The 19,080-nt window shown below is 49.4% G+C and overlaps 1 pseudogene; it reads right to left on the reverse strand.

Moving 5' to 3' along the window:
• Positions 1-243: 243 nt before the first annotated feature.
• LOC119431458 (DEAD-box helicase Dbp80-like) lies at positions 244-6,237 on the reverse strand (annotated as a pseudogene).
• Between the last annotated feature and the right edge of the window lie 12,843 nt (positions 6,238-19,080).

Consider the following 19,080-nt stretch of genomic DNA (forward strand, 5'->3'; position numbering starts at 1 on the left):
CGTCGTCGTACCAACTCATACGACACAAAGATCACTGCGCCAGAGAGATAATCGACTTGGTGAAGATTGCTCGTGCGGGAGAGAGGTGTGTAAGCATGTCATCACTAACACTGACCAAGAAAGAACTACGGTTTTCAGATGGTTGGCGATTGTCTCTATTGTCGTCCCTTCCTTGTTTTTTTTTCGCGCTATTACAGAAGTTGCAATGAACAAACTAGCCCAGCAAGCCACAATTGTGCAATAATGTTTATTCAAAAACCGGTCGTCTATCGTTACGTTTACTTAGCGCATAAATGTCATATGTAATACTATAACTAGATAATGGTCTGCCCAATAGCCAGCACACCGTAGATGTTGGAGATAGCGGAGAACGCTCTTCCTTGCTCGAGCACACCACATAGTACTCCTTGATGTTCTCCACGCTTTCCTCTGCCTTGCGCAACCGGATCACCTCGGTCATCTCTGCAAACTCCATCACATGCTTGTATGTGGCTGAGAACAGCATATTCTGGCAGTGGGGAGAAGGCAGCCTGCAAGGACATATGCCACATTACAATGTGACCGCTGAACTACCAAATGGACACTAATCAACAAAAAAATGCTACTTAAGCAATCATTCAAGTTTCATATTAGGCTATCTAGCAGCTGTGACACTTTGTAGTGGGGTATAGACGTGACATGGTATAGACGTATAGACATGAAAGACGTGTCTATACTGAATAATTATGAGAACAGATTGAAAAAAAAACACCGCATATCCACGGGGTGAATGATGATGAGTGGGCGAAGCTCCGGAGGGAATCATCGGTAAACCGTGAATCTTCCGTGTAATTCGCCCAGTCTCGCCGCACTAAATCGAACGATTGACTTCCACCAATGACACGCGCCATATGTGACGTCATTCCTATTTTATAACAGCGCCCTTCATTATAATTGCACCATCTCCCGCTTAAGGGGACGCTAGCACAAACGCATTAGAAACGTGCAGTACTCTCTAGTAAGGGGGAGAGGCCACAGCGTCTTACGCAGCCGTTTACACATGGCGGAACGTGCACCGCGTTTGCCGACGCCATCACATGACTGCTGAGAGAGTATAACCCCCGTACTCATAAACGCTCCTCGACTTGAACTTGACTTGCCACCGCCTTCAACGCGTTTCGAACGCGCTGCCCAAGGCGGTGGCAAGTCAAGTTCAAGTCGAGGAGCGTTTATGAATACGGGGGTAAGGCGGAGAGGCCACAGCGTCTTACACCAGCTTCTTACACGGGCCGTAACGCGCTAGCACAAACGCGTTAGAAACGCGCTAGAAACGCGGCCTTTCGTTAATGTTGGGTATTTATTGTCATCGGTGGTGCGTGTGTCCATGTGCGCTTCGTGGCGTAGTGGCTAGCGCCGCGCGTTTGGAAGCGAGGGGTCTCTGGTTCGATTCCGCGCAACGGACACAACTTTCGGAATATTTTTTTCATAAAAGTAGACGTGGCTACCTACTACGACAACGACTACTACTACTACTACATACAACAGAGGAGGGACAGACCCACACCCTAAGGAGCTTCGCCCCCTTGCAACAAATGAGCATTCTGATAATGAACACGCAGAATATAGCAGAAACAAATGTACGAGGTAAGCAAAACAGATGCATTTCTAAACCTAAATAGGCACTGCATTTGCTGCGTTTAGTTGTGTTAGATTTTTCTGCTTCTCTTGTTCTTCAGTCTTTAAAAACAACTCTACCATTGTAAGTTATACAGTAAAATATTGGCCATATACATACATCCTTCTATTCAGTTGTATGACATCAAATTTTAGCTTATCCAATCACCTGTGATAGCAATTCAACAAATGATTGCTGCTTTAGTATTGCATAGTGCTGTAACTCTACACAGCTGGTCATGCCAGCTAAGCTGTAGCATACCCTCTGAAAACATAACACACCACTAAGCAAATATGCACAGCCATTATGAGCCAGTGCACAAGAATATAAACATTGAGGGTACTCACTTGTGGATGCGTATGGACTGGTCAATGATGTCCGTGCATGGCAATCATGATGTCTGCCTCATCCAGCACAAAGACTTTGATGCGTGACAGGTCAAAGAAGTTGAGCTTCAAGGCCCACTCAACGATCTTTCCTGGTGTGCCTAGGACTGCGTGGTCTTGGATCTTTTCTCCTCGTGACACTGAAAAGCACAGAAACATCACCTTCACAAATTGTGGACGATGGCAGCCAGTACATGTGTCTTTCATAGAATGCACCAATGTCCCAGCACAATCAGTTTCACCATATATTCCAACATGAAAGGGGAACTGATGCAAAATTGTTGTCTCGCCTTTTGTTGCTTTGCTAATAATCGGCAGATCGGTAAGCACGGTATGACTGCTCAATATGTCGAACATGCAAGAAATCACGAATTATAAGGTTTTAATGTGGCAAATTGAAAAAGCGCACCATGTTTTTCATTGTCGGGTTTCTTTACAAGTCATTTGTATACGTCATGAAAATGGGGGGGGGGGGGGGGGTCACTGATGCACGGGTCAATGCAGCAGTCGAAGTCACACTGTGATCGCCTGGTCGAAAGTTTTAGACGATGAGGTAATAGGGGAGAGAAGGTGAAAAGTACAAAGGGTGTTGCACACTTTAACACATAGTGGGTACAAGCCAGCGAGTTCAGAGAAAAACTCCCCACCACAGCTAGTATGTATATACCAAGTGGCCCTTAACTGTAGCATTATGTTGAGATGTACATCGCATATAGCAATGCATAGTGCTAGCAGTAGTCTTCCAGTCCTAAATCATACCCTCAATGACATTTCATGTCAAATGGTACAGAGTGATACCAACAAAAACTAATCCATGCAACTAGTAACGCTTTTTAAAAATCTGCTATTAGAATTAAGGAAGGTCAAAAGTAATTAGCCTTAGACTGAAACCAACATTAGCATGCCTCCAGTTGCTCATGTTTTTATGTTTCAGCAGAACTTCACCAGTAACACACACAGTAAACCTTGTAGCTACGTTCGCCTCTGCATCATGCGTGAAATTTCCAAAAGATCAATTTCGAGGACTTACTTCTGTGTAACATAGCAACCAGAACAACGAATCGCTGGAATGTTGGGTGTTAATATTCTCTGGCTTAGCCAATCAGCGAAAGCTATATGCCAAAAGTGATCGATCCTGAATACAGCCTCAGTGCACACCATGAGGCCAATCAAAACATGTAGATAAATATGCTGTCTCCTCACAATTTTTTGCCGACCACACCCATAAAACATAAATCATATATTGGCCGCTGCAACGATTGAAATTAATATCAGTGCTGCTCTGGTTACTAAGAGCAGGACTATAAGTCATTAATTCCTACCATCTTCACTTACAGTTAATAAAATGACATTCAGCCTTGGCTGTGTATCAAGTACCCGTGCAGCTGCTTGAATTATTGGAGCTTTACTCTGACACTGCTTTTAATACTGCAGTTTCTAAAGGAAGAAAGCACTGTTTGGTCAACCAGAAGTCCGTACATGCAACACAGTACAGATAGCTTGCAGCAATGTTGTGACAGCTGCCTTATTAGAACACTGCTAGCACATCAGTAACATGCTATACTTGTCCAAATACATTTATCGCCAAGCTTGTTTGTGCCTGTGCTCAAAAGCCCAAACATTGCGTAATTACATTACAGGCACACTAACTGTAGCAAATATGGCAGATAACCTACTAATGAATAGCTTGCTTACACACTGTTTTCACTTGTTCCTTTACAAACAATGCTCTTATAATGTCCACCCGCCCCCCTCGCTCTTCACGCAGAAAATTTTCTACATATTGTATATCGCTCTGTACTTAAGGCTCGTCCCTCTTATCAGAACTGCTAGAACACTGGAAGCTGCAAATGTCGTTACTGTCAGCAACGCTCTGCCCAGCGACACATTAGGCTGCTCTTTCAAGTTGTCACATGGTTAGCCACTTGGCGCACGAGTTTTAAAAACTTTTGGCAAAGCTGTTTAAGCTAGCCGAAATAGAATACAAACGTTCTTGCCCAGGCGGGATTCGAACCCGCGTACCCCCGCGGTTACAAAGCGAGCGTCGTAACCACTAGGCAACACAACCACGCCAGTAGAGCATGCATTTGTTGTTGTTGCCTCAAAACATGGCTCGTACCCACAGGGGGGATTGGCCACATTAGATTTGAAATGTGCGTCTAACAAAACAAAATGGGAGAAAGGCACATTTAATACAAAGCAATATTCAACTCAGTGCCATGAGAAAATTTGCATGCATTTATGCGAAAATTCGTCCGAGCTGGCGGGCGCGTTCGTACGCTCGTGCTCTGCGAGGTGACGAGGTTTTGTGCGGTATGAGAGCGAGAGAGAGACGCATTCAAGGAGCCGGTCTCAAGGAACGCGATGTCGGCATGGGAACGTGGTGCAGGCATTGGAACGCGGTTTCGGCATTGGAATGCGGTTGCGGCATTGGAACGCGATGTCGGTGTTGCAAGCTGCGCTATGCAAGGCGCAGTGACGGCCGTAAGTCCGAGACGCCGCGAGAAAAGAAATTATGATCATCATGAGTGATAAGATTGAAAAGTTCGCGCGCACTTACTGAAAATGCTGAGCTACGATCGCCCATCTTCGCTGTTTCAAGCGTTGCGTGGCAAAGTCATTTGGGGAGGCACTTTGCAGGTTGTAATTTCTTAGCAATGTTGCCCTTCAGTCATTTTCTATTTCTGCTCCTCCGCCTCAGGCTATCATTGCCTGACATTTTGAGAACGGCTGTCAATGTCTGTTTTAAGCTAATTCACTTTGACGTGGGAGCTGAAAGATGGCAGGGACTTCAGATAACTACACGCAAAGATAAGCCACATTCAGTTTAAAGCTCAACAGAATGTTTTTTGCTATGTGCCCAGCCTTAATAAGGCACAGTCAACGACTGAACAAATTTATCGCAGGGCGCATAATTTGGGGGGTTGATAAGGTTTGCAATACAGCAGGCACCATGCAACACAGCAGGGCAGACAATGCATGCACACGTAGACGGATAAAGAGAGGAGGAACCTCACATGTGTCTCCACGCACGGCATAGCAGAAGGTGATGGTGAAGAATGTTGCCATCCTCTTAACCACCTCGCCAGTATGAACGGCCAGCTCGTACGTGGGTGACAGGATCAGCACCTGCGCGTACCGCTGCTTCTCGTCCACTCGGCTTAAGCTGGCCAGAACAAAGGCGGCAGTCTCTTCCGTGCCGCTCTGTGACTGGGCAATCATGTTCAGCGGAGGGTCAGCCAACAGCAGAGGTAGTGCCGTCTCCTTGATCGTGGACGGTTCGTTAAAGCCACAAGCGTACACGCCTTTCAGCAGTTCAGGGCGCAGACTCAAGTCTTCAAACGTCGTGACCGAGTGCAGTGGCGACTTGGGGTCTTTGCGCTGGACCTCCACGTCGTGTGATGTGGGCACAAGACGCGTCCGGGGTATTCTCCGCACCTGCGGGCACCGCTGCTTCTCGTCCACTCGGCTTAAGCTGGCCAGAACAAAGGCGGCAGTCTTTCCCGTGCCGCTCTGTGACTGGGCAATCATGTTCAGCGGAGGGTCAGCCAACAGCAGAGGTAGTGCAGTCTCCTTGATCTTGGACGGTTCGTTAAAGCCACAAGCGTACACGCCTTTCAGCAGTTCAGGGTGCAGACTCAAGTCTTCAAACGTCTTGAACGAGTACAGTGGCGACTTGGGGTCTTTGCGCTGGTCCTCTACGTCGTGTGACTTACGCACAAGACGCGTCCGGAGTAATCTCTGCAGCAGTGATATCCCCGCCAGGGTGACCACTGAAACGAGGAGTGTGTAGTGTAACCACGTTGTCGTCTCGCTCACTGAAACAACACTCTTTGTAATACTTACCGGGCTCATGATGTCCTGAAGGCGCTCGCTCGCTACCAGCGTCGCTGGATGTTTCGCGGTAGCCGCTTGGACCAGCGTCTCCAGACCCATCGATGTTAACCCCGGACACCTGCAAAACGAGTATTTGTGAATACTGCTGTTTCTCGCAGCGTTCTCCGTACCTTGTCAGTGAGCCTTGAGAGTAGTTTCTCTTGCTCGTCTGCGTCGTGAGCCCAACTTGACATATTATTCTGCCAGGTAAACACTTCTTCGAACACGGGGCGAAGTCCTGGTGGTACCGGTGCAGAAGCCGACGGCAGGTCTTCAACTCCCGGTCCGGTGGCCGATCTTCTGATGGCGTCGCTTTCCATCGCTTCCTGGAACTCTCTTCTCTTGTGCCAGCGCGCCTCGCTTTTTAGCCGCTCTAGCCGATTCGTCTTTCGCTGATTGGCCGCTCAAAGCTGCGTGTTTGCTTCTGATTGGATGCCTTTTCTTTTTGTTTTCTCTTCTTGCGCCGCGTGTTCACGTGCGGGACGCTCTTCGACGTTGTCGTTTTCCACTCAGCACGGAATTCGCCTCCGCAAGCGCATTCCTTGTCGTCTGCTGCTTGTCTGTCTCCATCCACCGCACCGTGCCGCGCACTACACACATCACAACGTTGCACTATAATCGACGAGTAAAAACGTATAAAATTACCCTCTTATAATTTTATTTTTGTGGTTACCGCCTTATTTAGGTAACAGGAAAAGTTTGATGTACGAACTATTTGCAGCCTTGCGGAGGAACAGTGGCTGGCGGTTATGAGGGCCGAGATTTGGCGGGTCAGTCTGTGAGCACCTGGCAACCCTGGTCATCCTTATCACTAATTCTGTAGCGGTGTTAGCGGTGTTTCTGGACGCGTTCCGCGACACCAGCCACCGAGGTTGCGTGGGCGACGTCAAGACGACAAGAGGAGCCTACATTACGAGCAGACAACAATGATGTCGTCTGCTGCTGCTCTTCAATCTTGCCGGCTGAGCCACCCGCCGCGGTGGCTCAGTCAGCTAAGGCGTTGCGCTGCTGAGCATGAGATCGCGGGATCGAATCCCGGCCGCGGCGGCCGCATTTCGATAGAGGCGAAATGCAAAAACGCCCGTGTGATTGCGTTGTAGGGCACGTTAAAGAACCCCAGGTGCTCAAAATTAATCCGGAGCCCGCTACTACGGCGTGCCTCATAATCAGAACTGGTTTTGGCACGTATAAAACCCCAGAAAGAAGAAGAAGAAAAATCTTCCCGGCAAAGCTAAAGCAGGCACAGCAGCAAACCGGCGTCCATGTTTGCAGTTTCTTTCTGATGGCCCATGAGTGAAGAAAATGTATCAAATCGACGGCGTGGAGAGCAGTTCTGGGGCCGCTTGCACCAACATATGAGAACGAAAATAACGAATTTAACATCGCGATAATAAATGTTCCCTAGTGAAAGACTTCTGAGCATTTGTGCTAGGGAATGTCTGGGCACGGCCGTGGTCTGGGGAACCGCCAGTTCCAAATAGTATTGGCTCTGCTAAGCAACTCTTCTGCCCGCAATATAAAACGCCACTCGAGCGTCCGCGCGCATGTCCCACGTTCTGGCGCTTATCTTAGCAAAAAATAAATTAGGGGCTGTGTTAGCGGAGCGATGGGCCGGAGTAGGAAACAAGTAATATATAATAAAGAGCGGTGTAAATGGCCGAATGCCTGGGGAAAAAAAATTGCTGCGTATCTGCGTGCTTCACTGCAAATGTCGTCGAAAGACGATAGTCTTCTGCCGGCCGTACTACATGAGTGCTTCTCTGATCCGCGGCCACCCATGATGCTGTTCTCGTACCATTTCCCTCCTGGCATGATAAATGCAATGGAGGTTTGTTTGAACAGATTTCATTTTACCGCATTATTTCATCAAGCGGCCATTTATGTTTTGCCCTGCCTCAGACAGCGCTTCCTTTATGTTGAATCGGCCGCATCTGGCTGGCATTGATAAAATTTAGGAGGCGCTGCGTGAGACATGGACGCCATCTGGCAATACATCGGGAAACATGACCTTGTGCAGAGGGTTTCCTTCCTCCATGGCAGAGGGCGATCGTCGGCGCGCAGTCAGGGAACGTCGTTCGTCGGCGCGCATAGCAAGGCATTTTCAGCGCAGCTTAAGAAACTAGGGTCTTTAGAGTTACGTATCTAAGTATTTTCTATTAAAGGAACACACCTCCTAATACTTACCTAGTGATGTTGCGCCTCAGATATGCGTAATATTTACTTTGTGATCGATAACGTTCACAAGTATGAACAGCCGTACCAGTAGTGTGGGCGGTAAGCAAGTGGTCCAACTTTGGCCGGGTGGCTGAATCGGGTGACAGACAGACAGACAAACAGACAGACAGACCAAATTTTCAGCGTTTAAGTTCCCCAAGAAAGACTATCGTCTTTAAAAATTGTCGCAGTTTCACCCGAAAGGCGAAGCATCAATTGCGATACCAAATTAGTAGAGCGCTATACGGAGTAAGGATAGTAGTTTTATCAGCTGTATAAACTTGGACATGCAGCAGCACCAGCAACGCGGAGAACTGTTGTCGACGCCGTCGGCGTTTTACCCGCGCTCGCACTGAACGCGCGCGGCGTTCTTATATAAATACGCATTTGGTGCCGCAGCTAAACGGCGCCTCCCATCTCTCTCTCCCTCCCGTCCCCCCACAGCCTTTTGCATGAAAGAAAAAGTCGCGTTTGCTCTCGATATATGGAAAGGAGGAAAGAGACGCTTAATTCTGCAGCCCTTCAGGGAGCACGGCGCAGAATGCGCGTTTGCTCTTCGACGTGCGTTCGCTCCCTGTGAAAGCGCGCGTCCGGAGCGCCCTTTCACTCGCACATACAGCGTCCGGAGCGCGTCATACGGAACCTCACGGCGACGGCGACGGCGACGCCGACGGCAGAAATCTGCTTTGGAGTGTCCATATAATTGCTATCGCAATAAAAAAAACACCGACCAAGCACTCCGTACAGATGGTTAACCAGCGAAGCTGAAACGTGTGACCCCGGTGTTTAGCAGCGAGTTAATCCCGACGCTGCACTGAAGCGTTTTTCAATAATGGTTACATGTTTGTGTTTCTAGTGGAACGCAAGCGCCCCTATTCTAGTACACTGTACACATGTGACAACGGCGAGCCGAGGAGACGGCGTTGCTGGCAAAGCAGCGTCAACGTGGCAACGGCGGGAACGCGTTCGCTAACCACGTAACTATAACGGCGCTGCCAATGGCGCGCGCGCTTGGGTGCGACGTAGAGAACGACGTAACTGACGGTGCAGCCAATGGATACGTTTAGCGAAACAGTGGAGAGAGGGTTTTTCGTTTCGCCTAGCCATATACAGATTTAGCTGTAATATGCGCCAACCTTTTCCCTTTCCCAACGAACCACTTACTACTAGCTGTAATATGGCTGCACTCTAAGGCCTACCATCTCGGCCTGATACGTGCCTCCACAGCCGGCCGGTTTGCCTCGCCCAGCTATGGTGACGACTTCACCCTAAAGCCCCTATATATATACTTCACCCTATCCCCTTTCTCTCCCACTTTCCCCTCCCTGTTGGCGCTGAGCCGTGCTCCCTCAAGGGCTGCAGAAGATAGCGTCAACCTTTCCCTTTCCACACGAACCACTTACTACTAACATGGAATGACACAGGTAAGAACGCCTGTGTCAAGGCGTAGCAGCTGCAGCTTTCAGCGTTTCAGTTTGCCGCCTCGCCTTAGCGGCGAAGCCAACTGATGCAACGCGAGCCAACGCTGGTAGAAGTATTGAAACTGGACTGATATTTCGCTCTGCGTCTATGTCAAAGATGAACTTGGTACTTTGAGCGGAGGACACTCGTGTGGATGTGGGGGTTTTTAAAACGCAGTTTAGTTATATTAGCGATATGCATGCAATACTGCGGCAGCAAGAACTGCATAACTTTCCATTGAAATGTAGAAATGCGATTTATACGAGACAATGCAGCAAGTGTACTTAACCACGAATGCCAGGCAAGCACAGTTTATGGCAGATTGAGCGGACGTTGCGCTTCATCAGCCACAGAGAACGAACGCTTACTGCGTTCATGTTAAGTCAACTGTTTCTGAGGGCAGCATTGCGGGCAAGTTCGTGCGCTTGGTGTGTGTATTTTTTCTCTGCCGTCCATGTCCTTTTGTTGCGCAATAACATCTTAGTAATCAACTGTTTCGTTTCACCATTGCGCTCACGCACGAAACACTTTACTCATCCGTCATAAATAAGAAGCGACATTCAGGATTTAATTGCTGGCATGCATGCGGGCACAGCCTTCCAACGACACTGGCCCAATGACGGTGTGATCCCGTTACATCATTCAAACAACGCCTGACTTATACCGTGTGAATCTTTTCGTACGCCTCTTCAGGGCGCTGGTTACGCTACGCACAATTCTTAAAGCTGTGTACTCATGAACGTCGACAGCATCGCCTGCTGTGATCAAGAAATTCCCAGTTGCAAAAAAAAAAATTGTCACAGTTTCGCCCTAAGGGCGAAGGAATGAATGCGATAGCAAGACAGGAATTTCATACGAAGTAAGGTGAGTGGCTTTGGTAGCAATATGAATTGTAGTAAACATGAGCTTAGTAAGTAAGTAGGTGTGCTGCGGCGTAGGCAGACCGACATGAAGAGAAACGCGATGACTACGACAAGGCGCGTGTGAAACGCCTGCGCACAACGCTCACATCGGCAGCGGAACGAAGAACGCAGGCCGCGCTCCGCTACGAAGCCGTTTGAGCGGAGCGTTAGGGTGCGTCTACTGCTTGCTTTGTCGTTTTACAGCCACGCTGACAGCGCGTGGCCGGCGTCTCTGGAAGACGCGCGTGTTAACAGTTTCACCCGAAAGGCGAAGCATCAATTGCTATGTCAAATTAGTAGAGAGCTATACGAAGTAAGGATAGTAGTTTTATCAGATGTATAAACTTGGATATGCAGCAGCACCAGCAACGCTACCCTTCCTCCCGTCCCCCACGGCTTTTCGCGCTACGGAAGAAGTCGCTCCATATATATAGTGATTGTAAAGGAGAAAAGAGACGCTCAATTCTGCAGCGCCTCAGGGAGCACGGCGCAGAACGCGTGTTTGCTCGTCGCCGTGCGTTCGCTCCCCGTGAAAGCGCGCGTCCCTCGCGCCCTTTCACTCGCAATTACAGCATACGGCGTGCGGCGACGATTTCATCGCCGTTGACGTCATACTGAACCTCACGGCGACGGCGACGCCGACGGCAGAAATTCGCTTGGGAGTGTCCATATAATTGCTATCGCAATAAAAAAAAAAGTTGTCGCAGTTTCACCTGAAAGGCGAAACATCAATTGCGATAGCAAATTTGTAGAGAGCTATACGGAGTAATGATATTAGCTTTATCAGCTGTATAAACTTGGACATGCAGCAGCACCGGCAACGCGCAGAACTGTTGTCGACGCCGTCGGCGTTTTGCCCGCGTTCGCTCAAAATGCGTGCGGCGTTGGTGACTGTTGCCGGAGCCTCTGATATAAATAGGCACTTGGTGCCGCAGCTAAACGTCGCCTCCCTTCCCTCCCCCTCCTCCCCCCTCCCCCACGGCCTCTCGCGCGTCGGAAGAAGGCGCGTTTGCTCTACATATATGGTGATTGTAAAGGAGGAAAGAGACGCCTACTTCTGCAGCCCTTAAGGAAGCACGGCGCAGAACGCGCGTTTGTTCTCCGCCGTGCGTTCACTCCCCGTGAAAGAGCGCGTCCCTCGCGCCCTTTTACTCGCGCATACAGCGTTCGGCGGCGCGCGGCGTTTGGCGCTGAGCCGTGCTCCCTCAAGGGCTGCAGAAGATAGCGCCAACCTTTCCCTTTCCCTCAAGAACCACTTATCATCATCGCGCGGCGACGATTTCATCTCCATTGACGTCATACGGAACCTCACGGCGACGGCGACGGCGACGGCAACGGCGACGCCGACGGCAGAAATCTGCTTTTGAGTGTCCATATAATTGCTATCGCAATAAAACTGCAGGACCACGACGACTTGGAGTGGTGGCACAGCGTTGCTCCGACGCGCCCGGGGCTCCAAGTCCTCACGCAGCTCTCCTGTGATACGCATGATACGATCGCGTCCGAAGGTATAACCTGCGCAGCTGGTCCTCACTCAGAACGTCCAAGGGGTTTGTTCGATCGCGAAACACACGCTGACGCAAAAGCATCAATGCGGTGTACAATTCGTACAGCCAAGCTTCGCGTACTCCAGCTTGGCCAGCCATGTTGAAGTGACTGGTTTGGTTCTAATTGTCCCCAGATTTTCCTCAAGTTCTGCAAATGTTTCTTTGCTTGTCCCCAGCAGAAGTGCGGACTAGGAGTTGTCTAGGGAACAGTTAATACCAGGATTTTATAATCGTTATTATTTTCCTTCCCTGCCCCTGGTGCATCTCCGTATGGCTCCTCTCGTCGGTTTGTCGTCGCTTGCCCGGCCTTGGTGGCTGGTGTCGCGGAACGCGTGTACCGATACGAATGCATGTTCTAACACCACTTTTCAAGCCGCTTCGTAGACATTCTCGGAATCGAACGGGCCAGGGGCCTTTTTTGTTGTTTTACGTTTAGTAAAACTAGCCCCCCTAAAGCCAGTATTGTTTACCCATATCCAGCTGATTCCGTCCACTGTTCTTTATTTTGGACCCTATACACCTTCTGAAGTCGATCAGGAACAACTGGCTAAACCAGAGAAACAGTGGAAAGTGCATGTATTACCCTGATCCGAGCATCAGTGACCCAAAACAATTTATTCCTACGGCATCATTTAAATCTTTGATTTACATGACGCTGGGACGGAGTTGAAGAAAGGGCAGGCTGCTTGGTGAGTGGCTTCCTCAAAGTTTTATGTTTTAGAAGCATGTCTTCATTTCTGTGAACTTTGAGTTGTTGCACTCCTCTTGTAGAATAAAATAGCGATCACGGCACAACAAAATTCATCTCGATAGCCCACCTAGATTGGAAGTTATTAGCGATTCAATTTGCACCTAATTCCCAGCCTAATATAAACAACAAGAAGGGCATACAAAATCCGCTCACATCGCTATTAGCTTCATTAATAACGTGGTAATAATTATCAAAGTCGAGTCTCAGTGAAGCAGAGATACTAAATAAATCAATAGTTTGCAGTAAGGAATATCGATTAATTGGTACGAGCGAAGAAAAAGACAACCCCACGAATGTAAACAAGGGCAGCCATTTTCATAGAGTGAATAACCCTGCTGGAATTCGGTTATCATCTACCATTATAAACGTTATTACCACATAAGTATAGTATCAACGTATTTCTCCGACATCGTGCATTCTAACGATGCCTATATTTCTCACTAAAATGCAGTAAGTATTTGTATTTTCGTGATCGAATGCGGCCATAAGACAGAATCACATTGGGAATTTGTATACAGTACAAATTGAAATCTAAATGAATCTTCGGCAATAAGCCTCATTCATCGGTCAAATTAGGTCACTGTATTCTGCGAACGTCAGACTATCTTGTCCGATAGTTATTTTCTTTGAATTTCGTAGAGTAAATTAGTTATTAGCGTTTAAATTTATCCCTAGGCGTGGTCAAGTGTAGCTTCATGGGCGCCGCCATTTTGAGTACAATACCGCGTTGAGAGCTTGAACAACTTGTCCCTGAAAGCGAAACTCGATCACTGTGCCCGCTAGATTTAGCGGAGAAGCGCACACTTCTTTAAAACTACATCTTCAGGCACGGAGTGGTGCCTGACACCAGCAAAAAGAAATAACGTCGAGAACTCGTGGTGCTATACTAGTCCATGTGCAACCAAATTAGGAAGGCCCACTAAGCTTCAACAAAGTCACTCCGTCACCAGAACAGGAATTGGCCTCCCTGGTGCAGTATTTGGCCACTACCTGCCTTATGACTCCTACAATTAACCCATGGACCTCAGTCCCCAGCGGCTGGGGAACCCCTAGCTTATCAAGGTGGCGATCTGACCGGCGACGCGGCAGAGGATGCTAATAATCTCTGGGTCCGGACAGGTCGCCAAAGGAAATTGAACCTGGCAACGTTCAACATGCGCACCCTAGCGAGTGAGGCTAACTTAGCAGGGCTACTTGAAGAATTATCAGGTATTGCCATGGGATGTGATTGACCTTAGCGAGATTAGAAATGGTGAGGCTTATTGTGATGGAAACAACAACTCGCTGTTTCCGTTGGGCCCAGGATCCTTTTAATAATGACACGGCACTCGGGAGCTTTTCACTTTATACACAGACTTTATAAACACACGCTAACACGATACAAACAATTTACATCTATGCGCACTAGAGTTCGGAAGTCGTTTGTCCTTCCACATAAACATGTGCCTAGCACTCATGCGTCACCTTGTGCATCGTCGTTGCGGTGCCCGTGACGGTGGCGTCGTGGCTACGTAGCTGCTGTCGGGTTGCGACGGCCACGTCCTACGCAGTCACCACCACGCAGCCCCTTGTCGCGACGTGGAAGCAGGGAAACAGCAGGCCGGCAGAGCACCAGGCCACTGCTGTAACTGGCCAGTAACGCCTGACCTGCAACGCCTCGGCCTCTAGAACGGCGGGCTCGGTCGGCCGACAGCTAGGAAGCTCAGGCGCCCCTGTGGCCAGCAGGAAGCACTACACCAGGCCTCTATGACAGCAAGCCGCTGGTGCACAGCAGAGCAGAGCCACCAGTGGGATCTACGACCAGGTCCGCACGGTAGCAGGACACCCGGTCGCCAGTCATCGGGCTCGCTCGGCAGGCAGGTAGCTCAGGCGTCCCGGTCCCAGCCGGAAGCACTGCACCAGGCCGCTAGAACAGCAGGCCGCTGGTGCACAGGAGAGACCAGCCACGAGCGGGATCTCCGACCAGGTCCGCACGGTAGCAGGTCACCCGGTCGCCGGTACCCGAGCCTTGAACCGCCGTTCTGCGAGCTGACGTTCGAGACTGCCACTTGCTCTGACGCTCTGCACACTCTAGTGCTATCACGCCGCTTCTTTGTCCGTGGCACGTCGTTTTCCTTCGCAATCACCATCACCAATTCTCTTCTTGTTGTTGCCACAACACAATCATCATTCCAAGCTGGCTTGTCACACACTTTGTCTTGTCACCGCCACACGCCATTATCCACATCATCACAGGTGACGCCAGATTGTGATGGAAAACAACTCGCTGTTTCCGTTTGGCCAAGGATCCTTTGGTAATGACACGGCATACACGAAACACAGACTTCATACAGACACGCTAACACGATACTGACGAATTACATACAGACGATCTACATGTACGTGGACTAGAGTTCGGAAGTCGTTTGTCCTTCTATATAAAGATGTGCCTAGCACTCAAGCGTCACCACTCGCCCGTGTGCATCGTCGTTGCGGTGCCCGTGACAGTGGTCGTTGTGGCTGCGTCGCTGCTGTCGGGCGCCAGCTCAGCTGGTGTGATGTTGCGACGGCCACGTCCTACGCCGTCACCACAACGCCGCCCCTTGTCGCGACGTGGAAGCAGGGAAACAGCAGGCCGGTAGAGCACCAGGCCACTGCTGTAACTGGGCAGTAATGCCTGACCTGCAACGCTTCGGCCGCTAGAACGGCGGGCTCGGTCATCAGCAGGCAGGTAGCTCAGGCGTCCCCGTCCCCAGCAGGAAGTACTGCTCCAGGCCGCTAGAATATCAGGCCGCTGGTACGCAGCAGAGCCCAGCCACGAGCAGGATCTCCGACCAGGTCCGCATGGTAGCAGGGCACCCGGTCGCCGGTACCCGAGCCTTGAACCGCTGTTCTGCGAGCTGACGTTCGAGGCTGCCGCTCGATCTCACCCTCTGTGCGCTCTCGTGCTCTCACGCCGCTTCCTTGATGATGATGATGATGATGATGATGATGATATCCTCAGCACATGGCTCGTACCCACTCCGGGGGATTGGCCAAGAATAGGGCACCTGAACTTTTAGATACGGTTTTTGAAACTACTGTTACAGTGCAATTTAGTAATCAGAACAGACAGAATAATTTTCCTATACTACACTTTTTATAATATAAATGTCATGCTATATCTCTAATTGTAAAAGTATGGATTTAAAATTTTATTCGTTTTGTTGATTGAATGAAACCACAAACGGCATCAAACACGTCCCTGTGGCTAAAGCCGAATACCGAGGGACCGGAAGAGAGTACTATTTCTGATGTTAAATTTACCCCTAATTTAGCAAGCGGAATTTCAAGAAGTCTTTTTCTTTGTAATTTATATCGACGACATATTAAAAGTAGTGTTCAACTGTTTCTATTTCTACACAGAATGGACACAGCGGCGATATGGCCAGACCAGCCCTGTGTATATATAGGTTTAATGGTGGACACGGCAGCGTAATTTTGTGATTATTACTTCCGATTGTCTTGATGGACACCAATGTATTTTCCACGGAAATTTGAGGTGCTGAAATTCAGTCCATGATGTTATTGTTTCAATTATATCTCTATGAATTGAAAAATTCCGATATCTGATCGCGGTTATTTGTGCCACCATTAGAAGGACCGATATTAGTGGTCCATTCAGGGATGCTCGCGCTAATGAATCGGCCATTTCATTGAAATGCAATCCGCAGTGTCCTGGTACCTGCAGTAATTGTACAAGATTCAGCTGGGGGGGGGGGGGACTAATGTTCAGAATACCAGAACAGAACCCAGGTTCATTTCAATAAATCACGAGTGAATCTATCTCAAAGTTGCTTATGATATCCGAAATTGTCTTAGTATCACCAGATAGGCTGCTTTTCTTTGTGAGCGATATGGTTTCCTCGCTAATATCACTCTCTGTGTAGTTAGTCTGCTGTATTCATGCTTCCGTAACTTCAAATTTTCTCTCTCTTACATTTTCTTTTGTTCTTCTTCATCGCTCGGTTCTAACCAGCGGCTTCTTGGCCAGTGCCGCCGTAGTGGGTAAACTCCATGTTTTGAAGAGCAGACGGGAATGCGCTGGCGGCAGCAGCGTCCACCCCGTGTGCATCATGGCCAAGGCGAAGAAATCCAAGTCCGGGGGTAAGGCCAAAAAGGACAAGTCTGCAGGAAAAGCAAAGAAGGACAAGTCTGGAGGAAAAGGAAGTGAAGACAAACTTGAAAGCAAAGGGAAGGACGACAACTCCGGAAGCAAGGAAAAGAAAGACAAGTCCGGAGGCAAGAAGAAGAAAGACAAGTCCGGAAGCAAGGAAAAGAAAGACAAGTCCAGAGGCAATAAGAAGAAAGACAAGTCCGGAAGCAAGGAAAAGAAAGACAAGTCTGGAGGCAAGGCGAAGAAAGCAAACAAGGAATCCTCTTCCGGAAAGAAGTCGGCATCGGCGAGTTCAACCAAGGAGAAATTTTCGAGTCAGCAGAAGGCCAAGGACTCTGGCGGGGCGAGCACACCGGACAGTACGACCAGTTCCACCGCTGGCCAGGCAGCGGTAAGCGCGACGTCCTCGGAGGGGTTATTCAAACCCTTGAAGCGGCAGCCTTTCTCGCCGTTGGTCTTACCTGGCGACCGGGAACTCACGTTGGTGCGGCGACCAAATACCGTATACGTCTGGGACTGGTGAGTGCGTTGATGAATGGCGGCGGTGCTAATGGGAAACCATGTAAGTTATATGACAGAAATGCATGGCATGCTAGAGCAAAAACTTTAGACACAGGGTAAAGGCTTCAAGGACACACGCTAGTCTTTCAAATATTGAATTTACACGTGAAAGGCTATTCCCATACGTAAAATGATCGTAAAATCGTAAATGATCGTAAAATGCTGCCCAATGCAGTAATAGGCCGGATTTGTTGGTTTTTGTTGAAATGCATGTTTACTATATAGCGCAAGAAGATTATACACAGATTAGAGACGTAAATGACAAACGCTAGACTTTCAAGTGCAGCGAACGTCTCTCTTTCGCTCTCATTTTTTTTCTGTCTCCCGAGCATAGCGCGCGTCGCGCGCATGCTCTCCTTCCCTCTCCTTCACGTCCCATGTCAAGGCAACATGTGCACGCTACGGAGAGGAGGCAAAGCACACGCCGCTCCGCGAGGGGGTTGCTATGGGACCCAGGTGACTCATCGCTCAGCGATGTTTTTTGTTAATGCGTTACGGACTGACGGTCGGCTTAAACAACTCCGCTGTTAAAAACACCGCATATCCACGGGGTGAATGATGATGAGTGGGCGAAGCTCCGGAGGGAATCATCGGTAAACCGCGAATCTTCCGTGTAATTCGCCCAGTCTCGCCGCACTAAATCGAACGATTGACTTCCACCAATGACACGCGCCATATGTGACGCCATTCCTATTTTATAACAGCGCCCTTCATTATAATTGCACCATCTCCCGCTTAAGGGGACGCTAGCACAAACGCGTTAGAAACGTGCAGCACTCTCTAGTAAGGGGGAGAGGCCACAGCGTCTTACGCAGCTGTTTACACATGCCGGAAGGTGCACCGCGTTTGCCGACGCCATCAGCGTTTATGAATACGGGGTTAGGCGAAGAGGCCACAGCGTCTTACACCAGCTTTTTACACGGGCCGTAACGCGCTAGCACAAACGCGTTAGAAACGCGCAGTCTTTCGTTAATGTTGGGCATTTATTGTCATCGTCGTACGTTTGTCCATGTGCGCTTCGTGGCGCAGTGGTTAGCGCCGCGCGTGCGGAAGCGAGGGGTCCCTGGTTCGATTCCGCGCTACGGACACAACTTTCGGAATTTTTTTTTTCATAAAAGTAGACGTGGCTACCTACTACGACGATGACGACTACTAGTACTACTACTACTACATACTACAGAGGAGGGACAGACCCACACCCTAAGGAGCTTCGCCCCTAAAAGAAACGACAACACCCAGTGCTGACTAGGAGCTGAATATTATTGGCGTAGCAAATGCACCAACACTCAAGGCTTCTTCTCACCGTCAGAGCCGCCGCTCCCGTCAAGTCTCAGCGCCAGCGACGCAAGGCCCATGCTTTCTATGCGCCGCGGTCACGTGGTGTCCTGCAGGCGCTGAAGGGAGCATGTATAAGAGGGCGAGCACTCGTGGCTTGCTGGGCGCTGTCGGCCCGCGCAGCCACTGTTGGAGGTCACGTGATATCCCGAGTTGTGGATGCGTGGAAAAGTTGAAATGTTGAAGAGAGCGGTAGCACGGAACGTTCGTTTCGAAAAGCGCGCACGTGCTGCCCTCCGCCGGTGCTCGGCATCACGC

Source organism: Dermacentor silvarum, chromosome 10 (genome assembly GCF_013339745.2).
Source record: "Dermacentor silvarum isolate Dsil-2018 chromosome 10, BIME_Dsil_1.4, whole genome shotgun sequence".
Taxonomy (NCBI): Eukaryota; Metazoa; Arthropoda; class Arachnida; order Ixodida; family Ixodidae; genus Dermacentor; species Dermacentor silvarum.